Here is a 27,979-nt window from a genome sequence, read left to right as displayed (position 1 = left end):
CTGGGCAAGAGCATGGTCAACTCCAGTCCCACATACCCTGGAGTCACAATACCACAAGTGTTTTAACCAATAATTCTTATTAAAATATCCAAAGTCTATGGCCATCATTGCCCAATAATTACAACTATCAATTGAAAAAACAATTACTGTTTATTTATAACATGAATAATGATGAAATATGTTGTAATACAATGGATATCAACAAACTGCGCCTTTAAATGTCCCACTCTCTACCCCCCCCCCACACACACACACACACACACAAGACAGACTAACACAGAGGGGGTAAGGGGCAAACGGTAAAAATAATAAGGATGAAGGTTAAAAGATAAGAGTCTTTGCTTGAAATGGTGGTTCTTTAGCATCCTTTCCTCGCAGCATGCTGGTTGATCAAAGTCTTGGTTTACAACTTGTAATGGTCTTCCTTGCATTCATTCAGGTTAGAAAATGTAGTATTCGCAGCAGGCTTTCTTATTAAACAGCGCCTTCAGCTCAAGGTGCAGACCTGTATCATTCTGTATGGACACTTTATTTCACTTCAAGCTTTGCGTTCAGCTCGTGGTTTGATTTCAAGTCTTTGCAGTCTCAAGAGAATGACACCCAGTCGTGCTTGAGAGAGAGTCAGCACTCAGTGGCTCAGTGGGATCTTTTGGGAGAGAGTTAATTGGAACCCTCCATCCAAGCTGCAGCATCAAAAGTGAAACCAAACAAACTGAAACCTCGTGACTCTAAAAACATTCCAATGGGATCAGATCGAGTCCTGTGTAGGATCTCTTATTTTATCCTTCAATGAGAGACGATTGTCCGATTGATTGGAGGTGTTGAAAATACAACTTTATTTCTAATTATTCACTTTAATACACTTGCATACAAACTAAATCAAAACTTAGAAACAAAATATCAAACCCACGCAAACATGGGGCAAATGTGCAAACTCCACATGGACAGTGACCCAGGGCTGGGATTTGAACGCGGGTCCTCAGCGCCGCAATCCCAGTGCTAACTGCACCACATGCCGCCCTACAGAAATCACTTTTAAAATAAACGAATAGGATGATTCATGAATTCAGAAAGACAGGAACTCAGGAGGCTGACATCTACCACAAGGTCTTATCTTAAGGGAATCCTTAACAATTGTCTCATCCCTCATTGACTCCCATTGGTTTCTAATTCTCAGCTGAGGCCTCCTGATTTGTTCAAATATATATCTGTTACTTAGAGGATGATTTATTCATCAAACATTGGCCATTACTTAAGATTGACTGGTATCCATCAAGAATAATTCAGTGTCTACGTCTGCATCCTCCTGAGAATAGGTTTCTCATGCCGTGCTGGCCATAGCCCTTGCTGTAACTAACTAGTTGATAAATGCTTACTGTTAAATGCACCATAATACAAAAGTCTATTCATTATATGAAATATTTGTTGAAACAATGTCTGAATTTCTACAGACATGACCTTAAAGTTCAATGGTTAATGCATTATCTGAAACAATGACTATCTTTTCACAATCATGGCGTTTTGAATAATTCCACTCTTTAGATATGCACACAATCAGTACCTAAAAACATAAATAAATCAATAACCTATCAACCTGTAACCGGGCAGAGCACACATCCTTTTGGGCCAATTCATTGGTCATCAGCCAAATCAATCAAACAATGTTATCACTGACACTGGCCAATCTGCAATCACCAGTCTAATACAGCACAGCGTTCTGGAATCTGCTTGTTTGGATTAAAGGCACAGGCTGGATTAATGGCATAGGCTGCCTTGAAGACACATATGCACAATCATCCATGGATCAGAAATGCAACAGAAAAATAAAAGAAAGGGGAAATAAGCGAATAAACAGGAACAAACAGGAAGGAGGAAGGACCCTCAAAAGGCCTAATTATATTTTTAGAACAAAGTGAATTCTCTTTAAATGTCAATGGCCCCTAACAGGATTGCAGGTTCACATGAAAATTTTGTTTGGTTTAATACAGGACTCTTCAAGATGGAGAACACAGGTTTAATACTTTTGAAAGTACATATGCAATTTATTAATGTCTATTAGCTAAAGGTGTACAGTATCTGATTGGGCTGACTTCCAATTCATTAATCAGATATATTCTCATCAGTGTGAAGTTATTTTCTGAGTGTTGTTTCAATTAACTTTGACATTTGACAATATTTGTTTGAATATTTAAAAAAAGAACCAGACTGTACAGCTAAAATATAGACATACTCGAGTACATCATATAATCTATGGCAATTTCTTTACTGCAGTCATGGCTTTTTCCTTGGGAATTTATTTTATTTTGCCGGCCAGTGGTTTTTTTCTCATGCCCCTTCTTCACTCTCCTTATTTATTTTTTCAAGTACCCAGCTGCACTTTCTGTACTCCTCTAGCTTCCACCAACTCAGAAAATGATGTGCCTTTATTTCTGGTTGCCTTTAGGAATGAGATGACAGCCCCAATGTTAACGCTTTGCATCAGACACATTGTTACAATATTCACAAAAAGATTTTGCCTGCCAACATTTTAAAATTGCATGTTTCAAGTGCAGCTGAGATGCGTTCCCAGGGCTGTTGGGCATCGTGAATCATCTCAGTCAGAAATGGTCTACCCTGTATCATGTGACTCCTGGTACTGGACTGCACTGCCATTGGGAATAGCCTTCCTGCATCCACCCTGTCTCGCCCTGTTAGAACTTGTCCTTTACTCATGCATGGTTGATTGGCTGGAAAATTGAGAATTTAAATCAAATTACAGTAAAAATAAATTTATCCAAAAAAATAATCCCAGGAGAATAAGGAAGTGATGAGTACTTTGCTGTGTTAATAGAAATAATACTAAAGCTGTGCTGTGCTGGTCGGGCCACACAATCAGTATTATGTTGATATCTGGTAACTGAGACACAAGGGACTGGACTTGGCTGAGGAGGAGGATTCAGGAATCAGGAAAGACTGTTCGGAAAACTTAGCACCAGTTCAGCCTTTTTATTGGAAATTTTATTCATTTTTAAGGTTTTTTAATCCACAGTTTCATCAGAAATTTACACTGTTTCTCTAGCAGTCCTACTTATTTCCAGTTAAAGTTGCAGCAGAATATGACAACGCCCATGGTAATTCAGTGTCGACGTGAAAAGTGGTCAAGAATATGCATCTTTCAGATTTCCTGACGGTCCTCCCTTCTGAATCAGAACAATTCACATGTGCTGTTAACATTAAAAACAAAATCACAAGCACCGTTGTAGCTTTGTTTACATGAGATGATTACATTAAACATTTAACAAATACATGGTCCATGTGATATAGCACTTGTGTAAAAATTGTCATGCCCACTGAAAAAAGTGAGCCTATTTTGCCTCACGTGTTTGGCAAAGTTGGTGGGTGATTCCTGTCTTTGTTTCGTAGAAAACCCCACTGGGAAGCTTGATGAAAGATAGCCGGGGGAAATATTTGTGAAATTCTCATCAAGGAAAAATGTGGTCTTAAATTTAAGTACCTGAAGTACATTTTTCATTCATTTTTCTCAGATTAGCTGTCAGAAACCCCTAAATCATTGATAAATGCTTGACCTGAGCTCATTTATAAGACCTCTTAATTGTTTTAAGAGCTGAAGCACTTATTTTGTCTTGTGGAAACTGTATGCACCAGCACCTAATATTTAAAAACCGTAATTCACAAATTCTCAGTTCTGTATCAAAATGCAATCTTACTTCTGATAATGAGAAATGACAGTTTTAATTCGTGCCCCGTGATTCAATAATTTTTCTTTAATTCATTCACCTTAATGCTTTTCCCTTTCATTATCTTCGCTCCTTGATGAAAGCAGTGACTCCAACTGGGGGACTGGTCTATGGGGTAACCTACCCAAGTTTCCATTAATCAAATTGTATTTGTCATAAAAGCTTAGCTCAAAGAAGCTGTGTTTTTGCTTCAGATTCCAGCATCCTCAGTAATTTGCTTTTGTATTCTCGTCAGTGAACCTTGGAGCCTGAGTGTTAACACCTATCTTAGAGACTCTGTACCTGTACTAAAGTTACCATTGTAAGTTGGCAATGAACACTTGGTTCTTCATTACTACTGTCTACTCGAGCCACCCCTAGGACAGGATTTCATTGTTGCAGAGATGCTCACGCAGTTTTGGAGCATGATGAATAGGTATGTGATGTGTGTAACATTATTCAATGGTTGTGTATGAAATGGCCTGTAACTTTCTGGCTGTCCAGCTTCGTATTTGGGGGCTACCTCAAAGATCCATTGGGGAATCCTTCTCTGAAGCTCCAAGGTAAGCATTTTAATTGCAATTATCCAGAAACACTATCTTCCCCTGGACAAATGCACTGTGCTGGGAACCATCTGACAAAGCCAATTAAATCACTAACTTCAGCTGGTTCTGTTAGGGTTACTAGTTAGTCTGAAAAAGTTAGAAGAAATAAAACCACTTCCAGCTTCAGTGCAACTTTTTAAAATACCCAGACATGCCTGTACTGTACTCCTCGAACACTTTCAACCCCACAGGGAACTCCAAACCCCTCCAACATCAATAAACAAAACCCCCAATATTCCCCACCTCTGGGTCACCCGCACCAGATTCCTGACCACCCCACCCCCAGAGCTGATCTGGATAGATGACCTGGCACGATCTCCAGCTACCACCCCATCCCCAAATCTAATCCACTTACCTGAGATACTTACCTTCTCCCTGGCCTGTTTATTTTCAATGGGATCTTTAAACCTACTTGCTGCACGGCAGCCAGTGCTGTAAAAAAGGGACATGCCCTCCTTCTTTCCAATTCTTTTAGACTTTGATGCTGGAGTCCAGTGGCAGCGACACTGCCTGAATCCCATCCAGCCTGATTTTAGGAAGTTTGGGCGGGACTGGCACAGGCAAAATGTGGCTCAGGTAACCTCCATTTTAGATGACTTCTATTGATCTCTGATTCCCCCTAATACTTCAAATTTAAAATTCTCATTCTTGAACTGAAATGCTCTCACCCTCTTTAACTCTGGAACCACCTTCAACACTACACAATCTTTACTTGTCAGACCCAGGCCTGGCTATTCGATTATCGCTGCTCCATTTGACACCGCATTGCTGGTCATGACCCTTTGACCCTGTGCTCTGGAATTTTCTCTTCTGCATCTACATTCCTCATTAAAAACACTCCTTAAAATCGAGCTCCTTGACCCCTCCCGATAGCAGCTTTTTTGGGTCTGAGTTTTTTTTGTTTATGCCTCTGTGTCTTGAGATATTTCTCTGAATTGATTAAATACATGCAACTTGTTGCAGTGGTTGTAAATAGTAACTTCTTTCGTGACCTAGGAACAATGAGTGGCTTTGATCACAAAACTTAGGGCACTTGTATATGGTGAAGGGGATCAAAGGATACAGGGGAACGCTGGATTAGGCTATTGAGTTAGATAATCAGCCATGATCATAATGAATGGCGGAGCGGGTTTGATGAGCCGATTGGCCTCCTCCTGCTCCTATTTTTCCTATGTTTCCATAACCTCTTTTCCCGGATGTATTTTGACTTTACATTATTTTTTGAGTTGGCAGATTTTTGATGTTAATGCTTGACCTTAGTTTTGAAGTTCATTAATTGTGGGAGTATGGGGCGGGAGGGGGGAGGGGGGCGGGGGGCGGGGGGGGGGGGGTGTGGGGGGGGGGGTGGGGGGGGGGACGAGACGACACGTACTTGAGCAAAACCTACAATTTTCATAACTTGCTGTCTGATTCTATGCAACAAAGCTCACTGGTCTACGGTTTAACTTGCGGTTGTTGTTATAAATTAGATCCCTCAGCTATCTGATGTTGAAGACAAATTTTACTTGTCTTACAATAAAAATAAAATTGTTCTCATGAACTGAACTACTTAGTGCAGCATGATAATCGATATACCAGAAATTTAAGGGAAATCCTGCAAAATTACAGTTGCAGATTGTACAATGCCTGGAACACATAGATATGAAAGGCTATGGATGAGATAAGCATGATTTCCATTTCCAGAACTGTTTAAAATATTCATTTCCAGTAATAGAACAACAGGTACTGAAAAATAATGTAAAAATATTTTCGGGCTTCGAGTGAGAAAAACCACACTGAAGTAAAACAGCTGTGAAACCATAAAGGAGAAAAATGGCTGAAATCACCTCAAGACAGATATGCCTGGAGACTAAAAAACATTATTCATATTGCAGTTTACAAGGCACAATTAGTAATGAACAGCTAAATGTTACAATGCCCATTTTATTTGAATGAAAAATAAAATTGTGTAACTAAAGCAACATTTCTTCTGAAACCTGTGGGCCTGACTGGGGAATAAAATAATTTAAGCAACTGTGGTATGAAAATAGAGGTCTGGCAAATGGTGCTCAATGAAAAAAAACCTGAAAATGCTGTGGGTGAGCACAGATACTGTGACATTTGATCAGACAGCAAATTGTAGTCTTGCTCCTCACAAACACATTCTTAACTTCTTTTAGCTGTCAGCCATCACTTGTCAGTTCAGAGGTTTTTCTGTAGTTTGTCTCTTGGAGTCGTCATGTTCTCAGTGTGAGAAGATTTATTGGCCGAGATACAGAGAGCATTCGAACAGTCCTACACTTAACTCTTTCAGGTATTCTTGTCCCATATTATACAGTAATCCTTTGGGGAGAATGGTAAATAGCATTATATACAATCACAGTCGCATTTTTCCACAATAAGAATTTGAAAAGCATTTAAATATTTCATTTTTAAAACCAATATGTTTATACTTTAAAAAAATAGAAGCATCAAAATAGAAATAACGTTGGAATTTAAGTTTATGCTAATCCAAAAAAACAAGCAATTAATTATCCTTTAGTGAAAATTAGTAAATACCTCACGTCAAGGAAGATTTTGGTCCCAGTTGATTGTTAGAGGTTATGTAACACAGCACTCCTCTCTAGCTGAGGACCTATGAAATAAGAGGGGGGGTGGGGGGGGGGAGGGGGGGGGAAGGGGAGACATGCCATACTGCGACTGTCAAATCCTGGCCTATGTTTTCTTTTGTAGAACCAGGAGGGACATGAATGCTTCTGCACCTTCCGTACATAAAAATGCTCAAACCCTTCAATCAACAACACCACACCCGTACCTCATCACCATCACACTATCAACCCTCGCTAGTCAATGAGTGCCTCTGTCCCTCAGGATAAAGGACAGAAATTTCCTGCAAGCTGCAGGAACCCACCTTCAGGCTTAAACAGGGACCGTAAGCAGTAGGAGGAGGAGTAGGCCTTTCAGCACCTCAAATCAGCAAGGTCATAGGTGATATAATATGGCTGTAACTCTGCTCTCCTGCCCATCTCCTTTGATCATTGAGTGCCTTGTCAATCAAAATCTGTCTAAATCAGCTTGAATATATTAAGTGACCCAACTCTTGGTTGGGGGAGAAAATGCAGACACTAACAAACCTCTGAGAGAAGAAATGACTCCTCATCTCCATATTACCCCTCACTTTCAACTGTGTCCCTGAGTTCTAGTTTCCCCCACAAGGAGAAACATCCTCTCAGCATCCACCACGTCAAGCCCCCTCAGCATTTTATATCTTCTAATAAGATCACCTCCCATTATTCTGAACTCCAACAGTAGAGCCCCAACCATCTCAATCTTTTCTCATAAAACAAATCTTTCATCCAAATGAAGTGCTCTGAAATGCCATGCAATTCAAATATATTCCACCTTCGCTAAGTGAGCAAAACTGCACACAATTCTCCAGTTGTGGTCTCATCAATGTTCTGTACAGTTGTTAAGACTTCCCGAGAACCTCCTGAATATAATTAAACACAAGTTGATATTTAACTGACCTCCATGACTACAGAATAGCAGATCTGTCCATAGATAAATTAAGGCACATTAAAAAAAGGTGCTGCTTCTTTGAATTCCCTTGCTTCATCTTCAAAAAACAAATCATTGGGCGGCATGTGGCGCAGTGGATAGCACTGGGATTGCGGCGCTGAGGACCCGGGTTCGAATTCCGGCCCTGGGCCACGTGTGGAGTTTGCACATTCTCCCCATGTCTGCGTGGGTTTCACCCCCACAACCCAAAGATGTGTAGGTCAGGTGGATTGACCACGCTAAATTGACCCTTAATTGGAGAAAATAAATAATTGGGTACTCTAATGCACTGTGAGGACTAGAGCTCCATTTAAAAAAATAAAAAAATAAACACAAGGCGTTTTTTGAACAGCTTGTAATCCTCACAATTTTTATGATTCTGGCTCCTTGTGGAATTGCTGCAGGGTTACTCGTGTTGGAGGCAGAAAGTAAATGGCATCATGTCCAACAGCTACACAGAATTATGAAAAGACCCACGTTTGGATTGATTAAGGCTGGCAGATTCCATTTCAAGCCAATGTCCTCCTCGGCTTTCAAACTTGCAAGCAGTCTGTGGGTAACTGCAAAACAGATAGAACCTATGAAAACTACAATTAGAATTAAATGTTTGAACAGTACAAAGATGTGTCATCATAGAATTTACAGTGCAGAAGGAGGCCATTGCGTCTGCACCAGCCCTCTGAAAGAGTACCCTAGGCTTAAGCTTAAACCCATGCCTCCACCCTATGCCCGTAACCCAATCCCACCGAACCTTTGGACAATAAGGGGCAATTAGCATGGCCATTCCACCTGACCTGCACATCTTTGGACTGTGGGAGGAAACCGAAGCACCCGGAGGAAACCCACTCCGACACAGGGAGAAAGCACAAACTCCACACAGTCAGTCATCCGAGGCCGGAATTGAGCCTGGGACTCTGGAGCCGTGAGGCTGCAGAGCTAACCACTGTGCCGCAGTGTCGCTGATCATGGAAATTACAATTTTTAAATTGTTACGTCTTTTCTCCAACTTTTTCCAGGGAGAGAAAAAGGGTTTTAATGAGGCTTGGTTGCATGTGATTCTGAGGGCTCTTTTCTATCAACCTTATATGGCATTGCTTTAGGATAGTTTTGGAGAGATTGGGTTAATCTTGACTTTGTGCAATACTGTGAAGCATGTGGTAAGGAGTTGGCAGCTCATGTTGCATCTCTCCCAATTTTGTTGTACTTGACTTCAAAGGAATTAAAAATCTTGGGTGATGTCAACGGACTGCCAACTTGCCATCATCCATTTTACTACAGAGTCTCCTTCAGTATTATGTTAATTTGTGTGTCAAAGTTACATTACTTTTTCTTTTGATGCAATTTTCTTTTTATTTTCCTGAAGATTCTGAAGCAGGTTTTCAAGCATGGACCACTGTCTAGTTTTTCATCCTTAGACAGTTAGCATCTGTAGACAATTATGGCATTGTGGTCATTGGTTAATTATCAGGAATGGGAGCTTTGGAGATGTCCTCCACTCCTATGGCAGCATCATTTGTTGCCCAACTGTTGCACTGGCAGAGGTTAGCTATCTCAACATATGTTGCTAATCATAAAAGCTTTGTGATCTTTATGATTTATTTATTCTTGCATAGGTTAAGGGCATCACTGGAAAGGTCAACAGTTGGCCATACCTAATTGACCTTGAAATGGGAGGCCTGTTAGGCCATTTAAAAGTCAACCACATTGCTGTGGCTCTGGTAACACATGTAGGTCAGCTTGCCAGACTTGACCAGATAAGGCCAGCAGATGTCCTTCCTAAGGGCATTCAGAAACCAAATACTTTTTTAATGATAATCAATGGTAGTTTCATGGTCATTATTACTGAAACTTGCTTTCAATTCTACATTGTATTAATTTAATTTAAATTCCACCGGTTGCCACGGTGGGGTTTGAACCTATGACCCGAAAATAATTTGCCTGGGTCTCTGGATTGCTATTCCAGTGACATTATCACTCCACAACATTTCCTCTCTTATCTACCTATTTGGTATCAAACATTTAATCATGGGAGTTCCTCGAGATATTAGTGTTCTTTTTAAATATTTTTTAAAAAATATATAAACAAAATAAAAAATTGTCATATTTTAGATTCCTATGGTAATATGAAGTCAGGACACAGGAGGGAGAGGGAAGCTTAAAAAAAGTGAGACGATGATGTTTTGGTCACTTTGGGGCACATTCGATAGACTATGTAGTATTGCAATTCCGCTAAACTGAGCATCAACCAGCAAAAGTGTGCTTTCTGGTTGAACAGGCTATTTTCTTTCTTCCTGATGTTCAAACAGTTGAAGATCCAGGCGGTAAATTTAAATCCTGTCATTGGGCAATTTATTTTTAGCCTCGTGGCAAGTTGAAGTTTCCCCTGGCAATCAAGCTTCCCATCACCTTTTGCATAAAGAGGTTAAACCTAAATCATGGGCGGGATTCTTCCCTACCCGGCGGGTGGGGGGTCCCGGCGGGATGGAGTGGCGTGAACCACTCCGGCGTCGGGCCGCCCCAAAGGTGCGGAGAAATCACCATGAGGGGCGAGGCCCGCGCCGGAGTCGTTGGCGCGCCGCCAGCCGGCGGGAAAGGCCTTTGGCGCCACGCCAGTCAGGGCCGAAAGGACTTCGCCGGTCGGCCGAAGACCGCGCATGCGCGGGTGCGTCAGCGGCTGCTGACGTCATCCCCGCGCAAGCGCTGGGGGGGTCACTTCCAAATCGGCCATCGCGGAGGCTGTGGCCGAGGCGGAAGGAAAAGTGTGCCCCCATGGCACAGGCCCGCCCGCGGATCGGCGGGCCCCGATCACGGGCCAGGCCACATGGGGGTACCCCCTGGGGCCAGATCGCCCCCCGCCCCCCCCAGGACCCCGGAGCCCGCCCGCGCCGCCAATCCCGCCAATAAGGTAGGTAGTTTGATTCACGTCGGCAGGACTGGCATGACAGCAGCGGGACTTCAGCCCATCGTGGGCCAGATAATCGCCGGTGGGGCCCGCCGACCGGCACGGTGCGATTCCCGCCCCCGCCGAATTTTCGGTGCCGGAGAATTCGGCGGCCAGCGGCGGCGGGATTCATGCCGCCCCCCCGCTGATTCCCCGACCCAGCGGGGGGTCGGAGAATCCCACCCCTGATCTTTTTTTCTCTTGTAAAGTGGAAACATGTGTCTCCTGCTTGCAGATTTTGTTGTAGTTCTTCGGGTACAATTTATCCATCATTATAACCATCTTTATACTTGAACGTTTCCTCTGAGCCTTTGCTATTCCAAAGTAAAATAATTCAGATTCTTTAAAAATTCTCTTCTAGTTCTGATGCTTTAAAACTGCATGCCATTGTTGCCAGTGCCTGGATATTCGCGTTGAACCAGAATTGGGCACATTATCAAAAGCATGGCCATCATTGTGCCTTGTACTGATTCATCAGCACTTTACAGAATTTATGAGCGACAGAATTTATGAGCTATTTCCCTGCCTATACTTCCCAAGAGCCAGGAAAGTTTCCATACTGCTTCGATACAGTGTGCTGTTGGTCTCAGTGAGCTATCCACCAAAAGTCCCTGATTCCTTTCCTATACTGAGTGAGAAATAAAGTAAGAGCAGGTGGTTGTAAGTGGGAGTCTCAAAGCCACATTCAATGTGTCTTTCTGCTGTTGGTTTTTTCAAGAAAAGAATATTTATTAAACATGAAAATTAAATTCTCTCATACTACCTCTTAAAAATACCCAGATTTAAAGATTAACATGGATTACAAAGTACATTTTAAATGACATGGTCTCATTAACATAAATCCTGTTTCAGTGCACAAGATGACTGGCAACACCCAACCCACTCTGAACCCAAGTGAATGTCTGGGGTTTTCTCCTCTGAATCCCCCCAGATGGTGACCACATGAGAGATTCCAAACTCCACTCCCAAACACAAGTTTTAAAATCTTCTCTTTCCCTTAGCGGTTTGCATTCGGAAATCCAGTCTAGGTGTTTCAAATAAAAACAGAAAACGCTGAAAATACTCAACAGGTCCAATGGTCTCTGTGGAACAATAAACAGTGTTAATGGGTTTGGGCAGGACTGGAAAATGCAGCAAGCCATTCAAATGCTCATTCACTTTGGCAGGACCGGAAGATCCCGCAGGCAGGAGGGACCAGAATTCCAACCAGTGTTTTAGGTCGATAAACTTTCATCAGTGTTTTGAAAACTGTAATTTAATTGTGCCCCTGTCAGGCAGCATGGTGGCGCAGTGGGTTCGCCCTGCAGCCTCTCGGCGCCATGATCCCAGGTTCGGTCCCGGCTCTGGGTCGCTGTCCATGTGGAGTTTGCACATTCTCCCGTGTTTGCATGGGTTTCGCCCCCACAACCAAAAGATGGGCAGGGTAGGTGGATTGGCCATGCTAAATTGTCCCTTAATTGGAAAAAATGAATTGGGTACTCTAAATTTATTTTTTAAAAACTGTGCCCAAGTCCTATCTTCAAGATAAATGAACAAAAAGCTCTGACGCAAAGCCAAAAAAGTAGTTGAGTTTAAATGTAAGTTATGAACCAGAATGAACAAAAGTACATTTTTCATCGAAATTCAATCAAACTGGAGACAGTTAAGAAACTGAGTTTGCTTCTTAATGTTAAAGGTTAGAAAGGTGTCCAAAGTTATGAAGTCTACTTCCTACGGAAGCTGAAGAAATTTGGCATGTCTGCATCGACTCTCACAAACTTCTACAGATATGCGATAGCGAGCATCCTATCTGGCTGCATCGCAGCCTGGTATGGCAACTGCTCGGTCCAAGATCACATGAAACTGCAGGGTGTAGTGAACTCAGCCCAACGCATCACACAAGCTTGCCACCCTCACATTGATTCTGTATACATCTCCTGCTGCCACAGGAAGGCAGACAGCATTATCAGAGACCCCTCCCACTCAGGTCTTGCCTTCTTCCAGACCCTTCCATCAGGCAGAAGGTACAGAAGTCTGAAGACCCGCACATCCAGATATAGGAACAGCTTCTTCACCACAGCTACAAGACTTCTCAACGACTCCCCCTCGGACTGATCTGTTCCCTGTAAAAACACTATTCACGACGCCCTATGCTGCTCTTGCTCATGTATTTGCTTTGTTTGGCTCCTTGTTCCGCAATGTAACCAATCACTGTTTGTCGATGTACCTTTTGTCAATGTTCTCTGTTGATTATTCTTTTGTCTTCTATGTACGTACTGTGTACATTCCCTCGGCCGCAGTACATGTGACAATAAATCAAATCAAATCAAAAAGTGCTTTGATGATGAAAGAAAGGAAAAACTGTTTCCATTGGTCAGTGGATTGGTAACAAGAGGTCACAACGTTAGACTACTTGGTAAAAGAGAAGGAGGGCAGAAAAGAACTGCTATGATCTAGAATGCACAACTGCTTGTGCTACTCTGCTAACCTGCTAGCCTGGGCAACTTGAGACGTTTGAAGAGACACCATTTGAAGTTATGATAGGCTCAACTGCCAATTTGCATTTATTGTAGATTATCCAAATGCCCTTTGTCCTGCATGACATTCAAATGACATTCAGATTCTGTAGTAAGATTAGCAAATTTATATTTGTTGACCCCATTATCCTCTGCTAATCATTGCATGTTTTTGGCACTTGCACCTTTGTCACTTCCTTTCACATTCCATTAATTTGAGAATGCAGACACATGGTGTAAGAGTTTCTATCCATTCATTTGGCAAGTGGAATTAATGTGCCTGTGTTATTCTCTAATCTGTTAATCCAAGGGTCTTTGATTCTTAATGACTGGCTTGGAATACAAATCGTAATTGTAAATCATTTTGAGTAGGGGTTTGGTGAACAGTTGTATGACAATATCCTTGAGAGTCAATTAAAATGCCTCTGCAGACCTTGCTTTGTGCCAGCATGACTGCAAAGGTACATTCCAAGTCAACCATAGATTTGATGAACTAGTCATGACAGCTTCTTTCCTTCCCACTTGCTGACAAGATATTGACATACCTTTTACTGCCATTTGGTGGGAACTGTGAACAGATGGCCCAAACAGCTGTTTGAAACACATAGATGTCTCATTAACACATGCAAATCAGGGTTCTGTGATTGGATTGGATTTGTTTCTTGTCACGTGTACCGAAGTACAGTGAAAAGTATTTTTCTGCGAGCAGCTCAAGCAGATCATTTAGTACATGAAAAGAAAAGAAAAAGAAAATGCATAATAGGGCAGCACAAGGTTCACAGTGTAAATACATAGACACCGGCACGGGTGACGTATACAGGAGTGTAGTATTAATCGTGTGTCCAGGTCAAAAGGAACCCAGTGGCTGTTCTTTAATGTAAGTTGCAGGTCATTCAACAAATCTTTTTCCAATATTTTACATTGTTTTTGTAGCATCAAGAGGAGCCTCTATAAGATCACTAAAAATGTAAATTTTTAAAGGAATCTTTGTTATTAATGGAACGTTAATCCAAAAGCCACAGAGGTGGACCATCCACTCCTCTTAACAATTATACCGTTTTTTTCCAACAGTAGGAAAAACATTACACATACTTGTCTTAAAAATATTTTATGCCAAATGTAGAAGAGCCTGCCATGTAATGCTACTGGATATTAACATAGTCAAGGATCACGCAAAGGTTGCTGTCACTAATTTAAATAATTTTATTGTTGGTGTGAATTTTTAGTGAGGCAATTTTCTATTGTATGCCTAGAAAGATATGGTATTGCAAATAGAATGTATGTTGTGATGCTGCTGTTTGGGCCATTAAGGGAGGTCAAGTAATGAACTCCTTTTAATTTGCAAATGAAATGCATTCATTATGGATATGATTACCACCACATAGCAATTAGCAGCAAAACTAAAAAGTAGTTGCCTAATGGATGAGATCAAATTATGTAAATGCTGAGGTAACAATTACTATTGTTGCTATGCATAGAGACATCAAAAATGCAGTCAAAAGAAATTACTGTATCACCAACTGTAGCCACTCAAACACTTGTCTTCTCGTGAACTGCTTTTATGTTGGGCTTGATGCTGTTTGTGGCATCGGTTGCAGATGTTTGGATCTCATGCAATTAAGACAAAGCCAAAAAAGGATGCCAGAATTGCCAAGAACAGCAGTATTTTGTTGACTGACCCATATTTTGTTGGTTTTCCAACTGCCAGCCTCAGCAAATCACATTATTTACTTTGGTTGTGCCACCACTTCCCATGACTAACACATCCGGGGTTGCCAGCAGTAACGCGACAACACTGCGATGTGAGCTGCTAATTGTAGCAAACGTGAAGCATTTTAGACTCATTTTCTGAATTCCAAAATTAGATTATGGTATTGAAATTACTTGCTGTTATCTGCATCCGTTTTAGTGCAATAATTTGTAATTACCCGCCTCCATATTCTGTGGTAGTTTTGCTCTAGTTTTTGTCATGACATTGGCTGTCCATGCGCTCAATGTCTTTGACACATGATGACATTTACACAAGGGGATTAACAACCATGACTCCGTTCCTGCAGGCTTATCAAGAAGTAAATCTATAGCTGATTACCAGGAAATTCAATGTCCAATGTATATTATAATACAATGATTTCTCATCTAGGGAAAATATATTAATAACTCAATGGAATTTTTTCATTAATCATTTCAAATCACATACTATAATTACTTTATCTAAGCAATAAAAGTCAGCATTTAAAGAAATTGCCGTGTCAATCAGTTACTATGAGAATTAATTTGAAACTTTGCAGTGGATTCTTCCATTTAATTTTATCTGCAATGAACCAATTACACTCAAACAGAACTATCAGTGATGTCAGCTGTATTGAAGAGTTACAGCAACAGAGGTGAATTGGTCACTGCAGGTCAAAAGTTTTTGCCATGGTTATCCACTGATAGAGATTTTCATTATTTGGAAACTTGGGAGACAAAATCCATTTTTAACTGGAGCAAAAAAAAACTGGTGTCAATATAAGTACTAATGGATAATTTTGTCGTACTGAACACAAATCTTAGCAAGGGTACACTTCCAGTAAATGGAACCGATAGCTAGACAAAATGTGAAGGAAATAGTCTATATATTTTCTTTTTGAAGGTCTTATTAAAGGCCATAAATGAGGACGTCCAGCAGCATTCTACAATCGGGTTAAATCATAAAGGGCCAAATGTTTGCTCCTGAGTCCGCAGCAGTTTCAGGAAAACTTGCAAACCCAACTCCAGCAAGTGCCCAAGATGTTCTGATTTTTGTTCGGGCAGGGAGGGGAATTATGAGAGTCGGGTTCACTGACCAGCAAGTCAGGTGAGAGGAGGAGGTGGGCCCACATTGGGCGACTCGGTTGTGCATAAAAGCCAGGCCAGTAAGGAGATCCTGTTGTGAGGCAGCAATGAAGGTGCTGGTCTCATTTGGAGGAGGCATCATTTAGCAATCAGGTGAGTGCAAACTGCAATAGTCGTCCAACTGTTGACTGGAACATTTGGTCCATTGTGGGCTTTCCATAGGAAAATATTGTAACTGCTGGTTCTATTAACATTGTAATGAAAAATTACACTCAACCAGTTTAAGGCGGGAAAAGTGTGACAAGACACAACCATGAGGATGTAAGTTTCAGGGTTTGAGGTATGAAAACCTTCTAATTAAAATCCAAGGTCTGAATTTTTAATTTCTAATACTAGGGTCCTCAGTTGTGCTTGACTGACAAGCTACAAATAACTAGTATTTATGAATCAAGTGGAATTTATTGAACACCATCTTGCATATATTTAACAAGAAGCCATGAAGACAACCTAGAAATGTCTCATCTCTCACAATCCCAGGAGATTTTGGTGTTAACAGCACAGACGATGTCCCTCTTCTTTACCTTTGAATTGATGTTGAACTGTGTCCAGAAGCCAGGGTATCGCGGTGCCAAAGAAAATTATGATTGCTCAACTTTAATCTCACAGTCTCCTATTTCTTTCTTTTTTTGGAGATGGTTCAAATTCACTCCTCCTCGTGGCTATAGGATGCAAGTCATCTTGTGTCACCCTGCCTTTGCAACATCCCCTGCTCTATGGTCATCAACTCCAGAAGCTTACATGCCATCACAAACAAATGCACATTTCCTTCCAGATTCAAAGAAACCATACATCATAGCCTCGGGTTAAGCAGATCATGGGACACTTATGAGACTAAGGGATTAATATTACCAAAGGATTTGGGAATACACACTCTCCCACTGAGTGGTGGGGCGCCCCTTTCTACATCCTGTACAAAACCGGAGAGCCATGAACTGTGAACTGGCCTCTGTAGTAGAGTAACTGCTCAGTGCACTTGTTCTGTTGCATTAAACATTTTTCATTTGACTCAAACTGTTCGACTTGGTGTGGACTCCTTTCCGGACTTTATAATGCCATAGTTACATGCTCTTGTCAATATATCTTAACCCAAGCCCACACTAAGGTTATTAAAATCAACAGTTAAGACCCCTTGTTATGATATCAAAGAATAAAGGTTTCCTCTCTGCTACAGATTCATCAAACTAATACATGGTTTGTTTAAGTGTCATCCTAAGTTCACATTGTTTTAGCTATTACTTCAAACAGATTCAGAAACAAACATCTAATCGCATTTTGGCCATTAAGGCAGCTTCTGCTCAACTCAAATGAACTCCGTCATAAAACAAGTTTATTTTTTCAGAAACATCTGTTTTTCCTGTTTCCCCAGCTATCTTGACTGTTAATTACCCAACAATCAAAACTGAACCACTTGTGGTTACAGAATAAAATCCAGAGATAGTACAGATTCCAAAAATTAGTAGAATTCTCAATCTTACTGGGATGGCAGCAATTTGGCACCATCAGCTGGTCATGATATTCCTATTGACTCTTGTTCCTCTTATGCTTATGGGAATTACTGATATGCAGCACATTTACCACGATCTTTTGCCTATTCACTTACCTTCTTTCCACCCAACTCTGAGGGGTGCACCTATTTAATTGACCCTTGACCAGGTGGAGTGAGGAAAGTCAAGATGATACTTCAGTGGGAAAGCATGTGGGGCTTCGGGAGTCATGTTTTGGGGCACATAATTTGGATCATGTATTTGCTTTGTTTGGCCCCTTGTTCCGCCGTGTAACCAATCACTGTTTATTGATGTACCATTTGTCAGTGTTCTCTGTTGATTATTCTTTTGTCTACTATGTACGTACTGTGTACGTTCCCTCGGCCGCAGAAAAATACTTTTCACTATACTTCGGTACATGTGACAATAAATCAAATCAATCAATCAATCATCGGCAGTGGATGTGTGGACATCTAGCAGAGTTCCCTGAAGCAATGCACTGAGTGGATGAGACCATTGCAGTGATGAGCTCCACTTTGTCTTGGGGACTCAACTGCATGAGTTGCAACCGTGTGAGAATCGCCAATCTCATGGAGAGACACATGCAGCATCACTCAGCATGAATGCAATATCAGGCTCACTGCAAAGGATGGAAGGATTGCTCAGTTGCCTGGACCAGCCCTCATGGAATATGACCGCTGACATTGATGGAATATATGAGGAGCTGCATTCCCTCAACAGGACCGTTGAAATGATGGCCTAGTGGCTGTTGGAATGGATGACTGCTGCAGACCAGCACCTAGCCCCATTGAGCAAATCTGGGGCTGCAGAGGTACAGAGTATCTCAGCACACTGATTTTCTGTTAACTCCTCAGCCCCTCTGCCAGAACCCTTGTCCACTCCACGTATTCTTGACGATGGCTGCCCTTGCAGAAATGCAGAGGCTGCAGTCTGAAGTAGATCCCCAATGAATCCCTACATGATGAGGCCAATCACTATGCTCCTTAATGCCATGTAAGATGAAGTCTTACAATCCCATGTTAAAGTCCAACAGTTGAGGAAAAGAGGATTCACCTGAGGAAGGAGCTGCGCTCCGAAAGCTAATGATTCGAAACAAACCTGTTGGACTTGTGTTGTATGACTTTTTACTGTGCCCTCCCCAGTCCAACGCCGGCATTTCCACATCATGTAAGATGAAAGATGAGCAGCCTGCCTCCACCACTTCTGAGGCAACACAGGGAGGTGTTTGTGAGAACAGGGCACTGTCTCATCTCGATCAATAACGGATTCACCATAGTAAGCCTATCATTTTGTAAATGTTAACATTTTTACTACGTACCTCTGCACTTAAAAAATGTATTTGCCTGCTTTTGTACACAAAAACCCTCAATGAGAATTGTGATGAATGTAAGGAATTGGTATATATATTGTATTATATGCATCTGCTGCAGTAATATTTTTTTAATCTTCATTTGATAGCCAGACTTTGTGGCTGCAAAAGATACAATTAAGATGTCATAAAATTGAGATCAACCTTTTTTCCAACCTATATATGTTTACCAAAAGAGGCCCAGTGGGTTTTTGTTGTGATTCTGGGGATTTCCTGGGGAACAGATAATTAGAGACATTGGCCAGGACACTCTGTTTAAGTGTTGCCGACGGAATTGAATAGTGTGCGATTCGTGTTACTGTTTGGGGCATGATTCATTCCATAATTCAGAACATGCAAATTGACCGACAGTCTGCCAATGTGAATTGAAAGCAATTCCCCACCTAGTGGGTGGTGTGACAGCTAGGGCTGGAATTAGCGCAAAAGAGGTTGATAGCTGGAGCTGTTTTTAAGTGCTCCACTCACCATAAACTCATTGCAGCCATGAAGATGGCGCTGAGAAAACATCCCCCCCCCCCCCACACACACACACACACACAGACACACAGCCAATTTTAGGTGTCTGAGGTGGACCCACCGCCCGATGTCAGTGAGGAGGGCAGGGACTCCCTCTTCCCCAGGGTGAGCCAGAGATTGAAGGCCACCCTCCTGAACAGTGCATGAGAGGAGATGGCCGAGGCAGTTAGTGCTGCCAGTCTCACCGGAAGGAGACCGTTTTTGATCCTGCGGAGTGGGGGTCACTGGTGAGGCCTCTGCCCTGTGAATGGCAGAGAACCGGGGAAGGTCCCACAGGCCTTGGTGCAGGTGTCCTTTGTTTTGGGAGAGCTCTGCTAATCCCCTGCTTCCTCTGCAGGGGGCGGGGGGAGGGGGGCAGCGCTTGAGAGGAGCGCCAACATCTGCCGGTGTCGGGAAGTGGAGATTTCAGCCCAATACAAGAAGGTCGTGTGATTTCATTGGAATGAGGATGATGTAATTAATGGGAGGGCTGTAGAAGGCAGAGTTGGAGTTTAATTTCTGGAATTGTGAGCTGAATAGCAGCTTTTCCAGAAGGCTGTCAGATTCAGCATTAATCTGACAGACCGGGTTCTGCAGGTTGTTTACTGAAAGCAGCTCGCAGTCTCTTCAAACAGTTTTAAAAACTAAATCTTTATCCAAAATTAGGCAAGTAATAAAAGTGGTTTATGACCTGTGTTGTGTTTTGCTTGATTGTATTTCTGTGATGTTAAGATAGTTTAGTACTGAGTTAATAAAGTTTGTTTTACTTTACCATTTTACCGTGGAATCACTTCTGGGGCAGGGTATCCTTTCCTCATAATTCTACAAATAGGATGTTAACATAATGAAAATATTCCTTTCCAGTGGCACTGAAGACTACATGCTGATGTCTAACCCACATTGATGCTCTTAAGAGCAAGGTTGTGCCCATACTTAACTGGCAGTGGAAGGCTGCTTCCTTCTCCAGACCTTCAGGTAAAGTAGAGATGCAGCATGGTTTGCGGATTGAGATGCTCTTTGCAGCATCTCTTGTCCATCAATGTTTGACTTTAAGGGAGGATTAATGATCAAACTCAAAGATTAGGTGGGGTTTATTAGGTACACTTCAAGCATGAATGCTGTGTTAAAAGTAGTTATCCACAAGTGAGTGTTATGCAATAATGTAAATGATGCTCCGCTTATCAAGATGCCGTGTATGCTGCAGGGAACCCTGCTTCTGTGGTCTCCCCACCACATTGGAAGCCTTGTCTTCAAAGTGGCAGAGGCTGTGGTTTCTAAGGAAGCAGAGGTTTCTGGCAGCATTATACATTGCAGATGTGACACACTCCTTAAATTGGTCACCAGTGTCATGATATGCAGACATGCAGATAATGATATACAGACAGGCACAGACAGGCAGCTAATGAACACAGAGAACAGGAAATGACCAATGAGCAGGCAGGACACGCAGGGGTGGTATCTCACTATAAAAGGCACGAGGCACTCACACTCTGTCTCTTTCCACGGATGAACATCTACAGAGTGAGTGAGGGTGTATGTACAGTATTACACCTCCAGCATGTGGCTAATAGCTAGTCTGGTTCAGTCAGACAGAGTAACCACACTTAGGTTAGCAGAGAGTCGAACTCATAGAGAACTGTGCTACTGGTTCAATAAATCAGATTGAATTAACTTCAAGGTCTGGAGTATCTTTTGGTTAAAGCTGCATCCAGTTGCAGCCTGTGTTATCCCAGAGTACATAACACATCAACCGGTGTGGCTTGAAATGTGCAAGGTAATAAAAGAGTTGCTCCTCACTCTGCACAATGTGCATTAGCTGTTTTGAAAAGTGGTAATTATTAAGCAGCCAATAGCCTGAATTTCACCCTCCCCACCAGGATTTTATTTTAGGCGAAAGGAAAGAGAGAGTGAAATTGAAGGAATGGGATTCCCTCTGGGTTCCTGATTTCCCCAACCTCTGATTTCACCTGGGACGAGCAAGGACTTGGGCTAACTGCCTGCCTGCCCTTGCCCCAATTGAGACCCTTAAGTTAGCAGCTCTCTCCAGCAGATTTAGTTGTGAGATATTGGCCTGTTTGTGTCTCTGGTCTTCCTTCTTATGGAGCGATCCATTTTCAATTCTTCACAGTCCTGTTGCCACGCTTGCTGGCAGCTATAAAATGGAGGAATCTTTCCTCCATGAGTTTGCGCCCAAAGCACCAATGCTTAGGGCATGTGACGTCCATGTATGTGCTGAGCGCATGACCTGCTCTTTGACGCCACTTCTGGTGGGAAGACTATTGTTTTTAAAAAGAAATTTGGTCCTGGGACAGTGCACTGACGCCAGGGGAGGCAGTCTGTCCACTGGGCTCCAGGCCTGTGCACCCGCCCATGACTCACCCATGGGTTGAGACCCTGACTTTGAAAAACCCTGCCTTAAGTAGCCAATTATTAGTCATTTAAGGGCTGTTTCCCACCCAATCTCCACTTTTAGGTTGGCAAGAGAATGTGAAGATTTACAGGCCTCGGCCACCAATGGAAAGGGTGGGAGCACCACAATCAGAAACCCTCTTCTGACTCCGGGTGCCGCACCATCCTCCCTTGTGGTCTGGTGGCCGTGGGACATCCCTCACTACCGGCCTCTCCACTGTCAATCCAGTCGCCCACTTTCCACCCCCACTCCCCTCCCAGTCCTGCGACCCTTAAAACCTACTTTGTTGTTCTGTTCCAGAAATTAAGCTCTGGCATGTTTAAGCACTTCCTCTAATGTCCAGTGCAGCTCCTGTGATTAGCAACTGGAGAACTGCTGGCCAATCTGATTGGCCAACAGCTCGCTAAGCAGGACCTCCACCCGAGTGAGGGACACACCTGCAGCCAATTAACGCTGATTTGAATGTGCAATTTCAGTGGTACATATTGCACAGTCAGTCATGTGGACGGCAGGAAACCCTGAAATCCAAAATATTTAGGCCTGTTTCAGGTCTGTGTTGATAGTATCACCCATCTGTCAACCAAGTGGTCATTGTTCATGTGCAAGCCTAGATAGTAAGTGTCAGCCAACTATGGGCAACAATGGGAAAACATATTTAAATTAGCTTCTCTTCCAATTTCAGTGAATCTATTTTCCAGGTGTGAATTCTGCTTTTGAACTGTGACCAAATCAATGTGTTAAGTAAGTCTGAGTATTTTTGCATGTGTGCTAAATCCATATATACTTAGTGCACTTATGGGGAAAAGCGAAAATGTCATTGAGTGTTATCTGAAATTAAATGTAATGAGAGTGTTTGTTAGAGAGGCTTTTTGTTATTTAGTTTTGCCGTCTTTGACACCCACAGTGATTTTCACCGATAGTTACTGACTTCTGCCCTTTTTATGTTGCATCAACAATACTCCAACTCCAATCTGACACTTGATTGAAAAAGGGGGGAACAAAATAAGTGCACTCCATGCTAAAATTAAACACAATTATTCCTGGCCTGTGTCAGTCATTTAAAATAACAGTGGCTGCATTTAAAGGAGTGCACTATGTTGCTGTCTGGATGAACGAGAAATAGTACTTTGTGAGCTACAGCAACACTGGCCTTTGTTGGGCCTCCGTTAAATTACTTTGTCCGGTTTTGGTCACTTCATATTGAGTGGGACAGTCCAAGTGGCTTTTAGTGAATCTTTAAAGCTTTGAGCCAGCTTTCTTCTTCTGCAAACATTCCTAGCCGACATTGGTTTCTTCACATATATCGGGGTTCAAAGCTCTAGTATCGGGTTTACTCCCTTTTTACTCTCACATCCGGGATGTTCCCAAAAATGTTTGCTCTTGCTCTGATGGGATTGAACCTGTCCACTACGTTCCCTACTGCTTAATATCCCATTTCTTTGATCATGTGCTTCAGATTTTAATTAAATTCTGATGGGTTTTCCTCATTTTTATTTTCAATCTTTTTAACAATAAATGCAATAATGAGATCTTTGGTGATTTTCAGCTCAAGGTTAATAGGTGGTTAGTGAAGTGCTAAGTAAGTAAGAGACTGCAAAGAATTGCTATATGATAATCGTGAGGGAATTCAATGTCCCAGCAGCAAAACTTGTCCATATGCGGACAACAAATACAGTCAGGATTATACAGAAAATAATTGATTTCTTTTATGGAACTGCTGCCAAGGCTTATAATAAATTAGATTTAGTGCCACAGCTTCTTAAATCAGAAATGGGTTTCAAAAATGATTTTATTGCTAGCTTTTATCTGTTGAAAGCCAAAATAACAAATCATCATAAACGTATAAGACTATATTTTTTATTTATTCATTTATTGGATGTGGGTATTGCTGGCAATGCCAGCATTTGTTGCCTGCCCATCTCTAATTGATCTTGAGAGCAGTTAAGAATCAGCTACATTGTTGTGGGTCTAGAGTCATGATGCGCAATCAATTACTCTCGAGACAAGGTGAGTCATAACTAATAGGCTTTAATCTGCTAGAACTGTTCCCCAGCAGCTTCGATACAGAAAGTGAAGGCTGCTGGGTCGGCATTGGTTCTTATACTCTGCCTCTCAGGGCGGAGCTATGTACATCAGCCAATGGTAGACTCCTGGGTCTAGCCAATGGTCATCCACCTCTCAGGTACCGCAATACCTGGTATTACCACAAGTCACATGTAGTAATAATCTTTTATTGTCATAAGTAGGCCTACATTAACACTGCATGAAATTACTGTGAAAAGCCCCTAGTCGCCACATTCCAGCACCTGTTCGGGTACAGAGAGAAAATTCAGAATGTCCAATCTACCTAAGAAGCACGTCTTTCGGGACTTGTGGGAGGAAACTGAAGGAAACCCCAGGAGACCCAGGGAGAACGTGCAGACTCCGCACAGACAGTGACCCAAACCAGGAATTGAACCTGGGACACTGGCGGTGTGATGCAACAGTGCTACCCACTGTGCTACTGTGCCACCCGCAGGCCAGACCCCATACGTATGGTAGATTTTTTTCTTTGAAGAACATGAAAGAACCAGGTGACTTTTTACAACCATGGGTGATAGTTTCATGCCCACTATTATTGAGGCTAGTGTGCAAGTTGATTTTTTAAAATTATAAAAATTTAAATTAAATTGCAGTAACTGCACTGTTGGGGCTTCAATCCATATCCATAGACAATTGGCGTGGGTCTCTGGATTGCGGGACCAGTGACATCACCACGATCTCCCTTTTGAGAAAAAGTTGGAACTATGAAAAGTGCTCCATGAAGTGTGAAGTGGATAATAAAACAAAAAGTAAGCAGAAGATTGGATGTTTTTTTTAAATTGATGGAATTGAAAAGAAGCACAACCTTTTGGAAAAAATAAATAAAACACAGTTACTGTACAGGTTAAAAATAACCTGAAGGCTAAGATCAGGAATGAAGAAAGGTACAAAGAAACACAAAGAAGTCAGGACTCTGAGTCAATCAAATGTGAATTGAATGTATCTAAAAATAAGCATTGGAAGGGTGATGGGTCAATATAAAGGCTGATTGTAGACCCAAAGATTTTTTTTCCTAGCTAACTGAAGAATAAATGTGGTATTAAAGGTCAGAGGAGTTTTAGAGAGCAGCTGGACAGATACATTATCACAGATTATTGAGGAGTTAACTGAATGTGGGGAAGGAAAAATATTTGGATCTCTGCTGCTGCTACTATGAGACCATAGGAAATAGGAATAGACCGTTCAGTCCCTCGAACCTGCTCCGCCATTCAATAGGATCATAGCTGATCCGACATACCTCAGGTCCACTTTCCTGCCTTTTCCCATAACCCTCGATTCCCTTACACATCAAGAATCTCTCTCTCTCAGCCTTAAACATACACAAGGACTCTGTCCCGTTAGCTCACTGTGTCAAGGAGTTCCAAAGACATTCAACCCTCTGAGAGAAGAAATTCTTCTTCACCTCAGTCCTAAATTGGCACCCCTTTATTCTGGGTCTATACCCTCTGGTCCTAGACTGTCCCATGAGATGAAAATCCTTTCTGCATTTACCCTTTCAAACCTCCTATGTTATCAGTTGACAAGTATAAAATAATTGATTCAATGGATTCAGACAGTTAGATTGATGGGCTAACAAATAGCAAAAGGATTTTAATGCTAAAAGATGAAAGGTAATACATACTGCTGGACAAATTTAGGAAAACAAAAAGGATTTGAGTGTCAGAAGAGGTGCTGTTTTGTCCAATTAAAAACTAGACAGCTTCTATTGTCTCTCCTCAATCTTCCAACAAATATGCAGCAGATTTAGATGTGATTTTGCTGCCTCCTTTTAATGTGTATTAATTGCATTATAAAATCACAATACTTTGGGAAAGTTGTATGAAGACAAATTCTCTTCAATTATTTCATGACCTTAACATTCAACTTATGTAACGGCTGCATTTATTTCAGTGCAATGTTTATTTTATGGCAGGTTTTCTTGGTTCTTGCCTATTTGCCTGCTTCCGCGCCACCTCCCCCCCCCCCCCCCCCCACCCCCCCACCCGAGTGCTGCAGGTTGTGATGTAATTTGTGCTGTCTCCTTATTACTGTGCAGTATTTGAATTAATGAATCATAGAGTACAGCGCTGACTATTATAATAGTATTGACTCATCAAGTTGCACCAGCTCTTTCTCTTGCCACTTCCCGATTCTTTCCCCATGGTCCTGCAATTTATTTCTCCTTCAAGAATTTATTCAATTCCATTTGAAAGAATTAAATCTGTTTCTTTCACCCTGTTGGGCAGTGCATTCCCAAATCCTAACCATTCATTGCATTACGAATGTCTTTCCTCATGTTGGCTCTGGTTCTTTTGCCAATCACCTTAAATCTGTGCACTCTGGTTTCCGACTCTTAAGATATTGGGAACAGTTGCACTTCATTTATTTTGTCTTTTCAATACCTCCGTTGAATCTGTTCTCAGACGCATCTACTCTGATGAAAACCCAAGCTTTTCAAGTCTATCTACAGAACTGCAGCGCTGGAATCATTCCAGTAAATCTTTTCTGTAACCTCCATAAAACCTTTGCATCTTTCCTAAAATGTGATGACCAGAATTCGACATAATACTCCAGCCGGAGCCAAACTAGTGTTCCTTTTTATTTTTGTTTTTCCATAATTTAACTTTTGCACTCTATACCCTCTGTTTTATAAAGCCTAGCATTCCATCTGCTGATTTAATAACCGTACCACCTTAATAAAGTTGTACACAGACCCCCCCCAGATCATTTTTCTTTCATGTACTGCTAACATTTCTATTACCTTCTCTTCATCTATTTTTATCTCATCCAGTATTCTACCAACCTCATTTACTAAGCTTTCAAAAAGTACTTGTGCTTGGAGAGCAGAAAGGCAAAGTACTCATTTTGTTTCTCAACTATGCAGCCTGTCTTGACTAAATAGTCCTTCATTTTGATTCCTCATCAGCCCCACCACTCCTCTGGCATATTTTTTTGTAATTAATATGCCTATGGTTAAAATGCCACTGTACTTAATAAAAATTGATATATGTATATATTTCCTGTACACAAAATTTGTATTTTCGTTCTCATGATTTTTGTAGCATTTTATGTCCGATGTTAACATTGGAATTTCCTATGCAAACATTTTAATTGGTTTCTTCATGCAGAAAATTGCCTGTGATTAATGATGGACCAATTAAATCATGCAAGTGCATTTTCAGAAGAAATAAGCTAACTTTTCCATTGTCTAAATTTTCTAAGGATAGAAAATGTTGTAATATGCCTCTAAAGGCATGATATCACTGGAACGGAATTGTGTCATGCAATCTATTTTCAGTTCTATTTTTGATTTAGAGCAGAGCACAGACACAGCTCTGCTGCTAATGTCTTTAAGCTTTCTATCGACGTATAAATGTTCTCGTGTGTCTAGTCTAAATACATCAGCGCACAATGTGCTTAGCCTAATCAGTATGATTGATTGCTGCCTTTCTATCATTATAACAACACGTCCGAAAGTAGCCCGAGCCTGTTTTTGGGCGAAATAAATGTATCTTATTCCATTATTTCTTTGGTTCTTTATAATGGTATAAATGCCTGCTTTGGCTATAATTTTCCCAGCAGTCACCTTAATAATCTCCTGCACAGTATGATGAATAAACACTGAACCATTCAAAACTCCTTGAATCATGTTGAATATTATATTAAGTGGAGCTCATCTCCAGTTCACATACTTATAGCTTTAGGCTTACCACGTTTCCCAGTCCTTTGGCTTTAAAATTCTTCCTCACCATCTCAAATGCCTACATGACCATCTTTCACCCTACGTTTTTCAGTCCTTTGACAATTACTTATCCTCTTCTCTTCTGACTTTACACTCATACTTCAAATTTCACAGTCAGTAGCAAATGGATGGTGCTTGTTATTTATTATACTTGTTTACAGACTTTCTGTGGGTTTTTACATTGTGACTTGAAGTTATTAGAGAATCATAGAATCATAGAATTTACAGA

General features: G+C 41.5%; 1 long non-coding RNA gene across 1 annotated transcript; it reads right to left on the bottom strand.

Moving 5' to 3' along the window:
• Positions 1 to 6,226: 6,226 nt before the first annotated feature.
• On the bottom strand, positions 6,227 to 6,930 carry LOC140428757 (uncharacterized). Its single transcript, XR_011948858.1, has 2 exons — positions 6,860 to 6,930; positions 6,227 to 6,643 (listed from the first exon to the last, which is right to left on the bottom strand). It is a non-coding gene; the product is annotated as an uncharacterized lncRNA (long non-coding RNA).
• Between the last annotated feature and the right edge of the window lie 21,049 nt (positions 6,931 to 27,979).

The sequence above is a fragment of the Scyliorhinus torazame genome, chromosome 8 (assembly GCF_047496885.1).
Source record: "Scyliorhinus torazame isolate Kashiwa2021f chromosome 8, sScyTor2.1, whole genome shotgun sequence".
Classification (NCBI taxonomy): domain Eukaryota; kingdom Metazoa; phylum Chordata; class Chondrichthyes; order Carcharhiniformes; family Scyliorhinidae; genus Scyliorhinus; species Scyliorhinus torazame.
Note: the sequence above shows the minus strand (reverse complement) of the source record. Positions and strands in the feature narration are given on the sequence as shown.